The 5,589-nt window shown below is 42.1% G+C and overlaps 1 long non-coding RNA gene across 1 annotated transcript; it reads right to left on the bottom strand.

The window, feature by feature from the left end:
- Nucleotides 1-580: 580 nt before the first annotated feature.
- LOC148051359 (uncharacterized) lies at nucleotides 581-2,834 on the bottom strand. Its single transcript, XR_015700086.1, has 3 exons — nucleotides 2,732-2,834; nucleotides 2,361-2,454; nucleotides 581-1,511 (listed from the first exon to the last, which is right to left on the bottom strand). It is a non-coding gene; the product is annotated as an uncharacterized LOC148051359 (long non-coding RNA).
- Between the last annotated feature and the right edge of the window lie 2,755 nt (nucleotides 2,835-5,589).

The raw sequence follows: 5,589 nt of genomic DNA on the forward strand, positions 1-5,589 counted from the left end.
AAGCCCGTGCTTTTGTTTAACTATTGTATGATTGTAGTTTCCTAGATGGGGAACAGACGGCATGTTTTACCATTAAAAATGCTGAGAAACACTCCCCCATTTTTTTGACTCTGAGAAACTGAAACTCTGAAGTCTCTCTTCACCTGGTTAGCCAGTAGCCTGAGTCAGATTCAGCTCCAGATGTAGGCGCTAGTTAGTCTATCTAGACTACTCCAGATGAAATTGAGATGTCTACATGTGAGTTATACGTTTAAAGCTCCCATTATAGCTGATGGAGTCTAAACATCCCAGCCTTAAGTTAATGTATAGGTAGGTGCCTACTGTGAGCAGGATCCCACCCACAAGTTTAGAAATCCGTTCCTTCTTTCCTTTCTGATTGAAATACCACCAGTGCCCAGATTAAAGTCACATTTAAATATATTTTTGTCATTTATGCCCAGTAGTTTTATTCTCCAGTGAGAGACAACACTTCAAGATAGTCTGATTTATGAAGAAATAGCTACCTACATGGTCATGCTCAAAGTGAGATGTGCAAACTTTCACAAACCTTCCTGGCTCATAGGAAAGTAGGATTAAAAGAGCAGCTTCTGTAGCCTTGTTGGCATTGTTTGCTGGTCTCGAGTATAAAGCTACAAGCACTATATTTGCTGCCAACACTGGCACCTGCTCAGTGGTTTCAGCAGCTTTCTGTGTCTCAGCAGGGAGACTGCACCTGGGAATTATCACTCAACTGCTGATCGTGGGTTTAAGAGCAGCAGTAGCCTACAGTCATTGTCTGGTGATGATGTTAAGCCACCTTAATAATCAGGATTTGTAATAAATTCAGAATTAGTCCCCAGTTAGTCACCCAGCTCCTGGTATTTGGAAAGTTACTGCTTTTCTAGCCCTCCTGCTGGGTCCCAGTCACTAGACAAAACCAGTGCCCTAGTTGGTTATGGAGAATCTGTTTCTCCAGTGCTGTGACCGATGTTTGCCAGAGCAGTGTTTTTCAATAAGCTGTGTAAGCACGTTCTTGAAATTCACCACATTAATCATGTTGCATTTTGTTACTAGGGCAGCACACTACAGGGGTGGTTATAGAATCAATTTTGACAAAGGGGAGAAAGTTCAGGCTCAGAAATTCCAAAATGTTAGCATTTCCCAAGAATGTTAGGTTAGGCAGCTTTTTCATTACACTCCAAATCTAAAAGAAAAACATGTTTCATGAAACAAAACTCAAAGTAAACTTCATTTGATTCGTGTATTATATTCATGAACTCTGGATTAGCTGAATTTGAAGCTTGCAGCCTTTATAGCAATCTTTTTGCCAGGGCCCAGATCCTTCTGTTCTTGCAGCAGATGGAACATATGAAATAACAGAGACAATGACACCTCGTCTGGGTGGGGAAAAGGTCCAGGCTCTGCAACTGTCCACAGCTGTTATGCACATTTCTGCAATTTATCTAAGGTTCACATTATTACCAGTTCCACCCAACTCCGTTGGCATTGCAAATTGTGATGACTTACAGCACCTAAAAGAAAAATGGAATTTCTAGAGCAGCACAACTAATAGTACTCACGAAGAGTATTTCATAAGGCTTTTTTAAAGAAAAATTAAAATGCTATTTTTTAAACCCAGGTTCTGCAAAGGACACTCTGTAATACAGAACTAATTCATTCACTTAAAATGACAAAGCTCTGCCAAACTATGAATTAATAATGATAGCTAGTCTTTTATGTCAAATCAATCTCACCACTTTCCCCTCCCCCAGGAAAGTTTTTGACATTTTGTTATCTGCTTCAAGTGAATTCACTGGACTTTAAGCATGCAAGTTCAGCAGTGGACATTTTTGAATCCTGCATTGCCTTCCTCAGCGAAGCAATAGTGAAGTCTGTGGCATTCATTTGTTTGTGTTTGGGTCCGAGGATCTCTGGGCTATTACTGTGTCCCTAGTGGTAACATTTGCAGTAGCTTCAATGAGTGCAGGATCAAGCAATTAAGAGAAAAATAACATGGGAAAAAAAACGTGACTTTGGGTAAAAGAGAAATAAACTGTATGTTGTTATAAGCTGCAAAATGGAACAAGGAGACAATCAAGGAAGAATGAGGATAGTCCGTCATTCAGGGCTGAATTTCATAGACTGACCTATCCAAAGGGAGAGAGAAAGAGGACTTGATTTTATAAGCACAAACATAGTCTGCACAGAAAAAAAAAATACTTCTGGGTCTTCCCCTTTGAGAAATCAAGAGCAAAGGGTCAGACCCATAAAACAAGCTGGGGACAGTAAATCCCAGACTGTAACCCTAATCCTCCTCTCCGTTCACCCAAAACGACTGCTGGACTCTGTTTAAAGATAGGACTTATGGTCAGAGTACTCACTTTTCTTCCCTTGGTGTCCATGTAGTGTAAAGTGTGGGCATAGTCCTGGGAACAGAAGCTTGAAGGGTCCCAAATGTTTTGCTCATTCAGATTTCTGCCATAAAGAATACAGGTTTCAGCAAAAGGAGAGATGGAGACTGCCCCTACCCAGGACTGCCTACAGACTTTTTCCTTAAAGCATTATCTAGAGGTGACATTTGTGGTTTGAGCCCCTGAGACAGTAGAGGGCTGAGCTCAACTAAATCCCCCAGCCTCCCTCACTAACACAACACAACGCACCTGCTAATAACTCTCTACAACCACATTTCCTTCACCACCACCCTAGAAACAACCTGGGATCCTCCCCAAACTGCTGCATCCTGGTGACTGACCTGAGGCTTCCCCTGCTGCCTTCACACCCTATTGAGAAACCATCTCATGACCCCACCAGCGCAGTCGCTAGTACCTGAGAAAACAGGAGGAGCTGCCTTAAAACACAGCACTGCAACTAAGCAAAACAATTTGGGCTTTTTTATAACATATTCTAAAAGAGCTGGAAGGACATGCTTGGTGCTTATCTGCTTTCCAGATACCTATTGCCTGTTCCTCATTAGTGCACATTAACACAAGCTGGGGAGACAACTTGGCATTACAAAGGACACTGAGGGATTATGAGCTGCTATGGTTTGTAAAATGTAAATTTACATTTGAGTGCAGGCAGGGGACATCAGATATCTCTGTTCCCCCTGCAGGGGTTTTTGGAAATTACACAATATCAGATCATGCAGTGGAAAATGCTTTCAGGCCTGGAGCATGAGGTAAGGAGTCAACTAAGCAACAAAGAACACAAACGTGATATACTTCCGAATGACTGGATAGAGCTTGACTCACTAAGAGACGGATATTTTTTTAATCCCATAGGGTGTTTTATTGATGGCACTTTCATATTCACACATGTGAAGTCAATGACCTGGCAAGCATTTGATTTATTGTGAGTTTCACCATTGAAAGAAGAGCTATTCGCTGCTTAGCTTCAGCAGATGTAGCTAAGGTTTCAGCAAGGAGTGATCACAATGTACCTTCACGTACCTGAAAAAGCGTCAGATGGATTCCAGAGAAAATAGAGGTTATGTTTCTACTTCCAGTGTCCTTTTCTGAGCAGGTAGGCAGAAATGCTCAAAGAGCACTGTCTGCAGGACATGGGTTGTTTTGCCTGCCCTGAGCCCAGGGGCTCTGCTGGGTATTCCCTGTACCTGATAGTTTGTGGCAGGGTTGAGCAAATGAAATCTTGAATTGGTTATGTGAAGAGCTTTCTCCCTTCCTGCAAGTAGATTGTTGCAAGAGGTCCTGCTTTTAACTTTCTACATGTAAACCGATAAAGGATAAGTCTACCCAGTGAAATGAAGGTATGATTCCAGCACATTTGACTATAGTTATTCTCAGTGCTCAGACAGATAACAGTAATATTTGAGTCTTAGTACAAAACAATGTCACTGTAATCTAAGCTAATATGGTTTTCTTTGTATTTGATAGAGGCTGAGCATGTACAAGTACTCTGTCATAGCTGAGCCACAGAAGCTTGATTGCGTGCGAGAGCCCTATGCAGCAGTGGCAACAAAAGCTGCAGAGCAAGGGTGGCATGGCTCATCTGAAGGGTTGTGCTCAGAGCACAGACATCCCCAGTCCCAGGCAGTGTGGTCCTTGATGCTCAGCTGATAATGAATCCCATCATATCCTCATCGCCACACAATGTGATGAAGACACCAGCTGTTCTGCAGAGTAGATGTCCACATTGTTGTACACCAGGACAGAGCCTCCCCTGCGGGGTGGTGGGTAACACCACCTCAGGCTTTGGCTGCACTGACAGCTAGTCTGCACTGGTGGACACGAATACCCACTTTGCATCTAATTCTCATTATATTCAAAGCCTGTGTTTCTTTTTCATATGATTTGGCTGTTTGTCTGAGCTCAAGTAGCATAAATCACTGGCTGATGCACATGGTGACAAATGAGCATCTTCCCCTGTCAGGAGGAAAGTCTGTGGGGAATGACAGGTAGAGGTGAGCCTATTTTGTACCAGGGTGCCTCTGAAAGTCCTTCTTCTCTGCTTTCCTATGAGGCTCTGCTGCTTTGAGGACACATTGCTAAGGGATTGTTTGAATGGTGACAAAGTACAAGTTGCTTTAAAATGCTGAATAATTCACGCATCGGTATATGGACAGAAAGCTCCAAATTATCTTGCAGCCAGATGAAAGATGAACACCCTTATTATGACAAAGTAATTGATATAAGGTTCACTCATATGGTGGACTCCAGGTATGAATCCAGCCTGACCAGATGGATACATAGTTCCAGTTGCAAGTAATGGCATTACTATTGATTTCAAATTATTTCAAGAAAAAACATTCTTGTAATCCAAATACATACATAATCTATGGTTATAGATCTACATCACACTGCTATTTTGCACAGAAACTCAGATTTACATAACAACATTTAATAAATATCAGCTCTTGGCATTATCTGGATCGTCACATCCTATGGAAGAATTTGAAGCTTTACTTCATTTAGTTTTACAGTTGCTAGGATGCACAGAGGCACTGTGGAGTCACTGCTCTCATGCTGGAATTTGTCTAATCCCCCTGAGGTAAAACAAATGTCACAGGTAGCAGCCAGGTCCTCCTCCTCTGCAATACCTCCACTGCACGTTCAGTGTCAGGAAAAAGTGCCAACCTGTGCTGAGGCATTTTTGACTTTCATTTGATGTTGCAATGATATTTCCAGCACCCCCATTAAAAAGCGTGGGCTCAGCTCAGTTCCTGAGCCTGTTCCAAGCTGGAGAACACATCTTTTCTCCACCAGAACCTGCTGTGGCCTCTGCTATCATTTACTAACTTCATATATCTGATTTCAAGGTCTTTGCCTCATTAGAAATTTTTCAGAGCTTCAAGTGGAAATCTTTCTGACAACTGACACAGTTTGGATATATCAGGGAGTAAATCTTCCAGATCCAGACTGAGGGATTAACCTGAAACTATCCAGATCCATAGATGCATCTTATGAGTCCCTCTCCCTAATGCTGTCTAGTGGATCAGATCAATACAGGACCAAAGGCAAACTGTGGCCCATGAAGAAGATAAGAAAATATAAAGGAACAAATAATATCTCTACAAATCACTCCATTAATAAGGTGGCAAGATTTGGCCAGATCTCCACAAATACCTGGAAAACTGCACAGGCACGTAAGACT

This window comes from Nipponia nippon, unplaced genomic scaffold, assembly GCF_047370975.1.
Source record: "Nipponia nippon isolate SJK-2023a ecotype South Korea unplaced genomic scaffold, ASM4737097v1 scaffold_6, whole genome shotgun sequence".
Lineage (NCBI taxonomy): Eukaryota > Metazoa > Chordata > Aves > Pelecaniformes > Threskiornithidae > Nipponia > Nipponia nippon.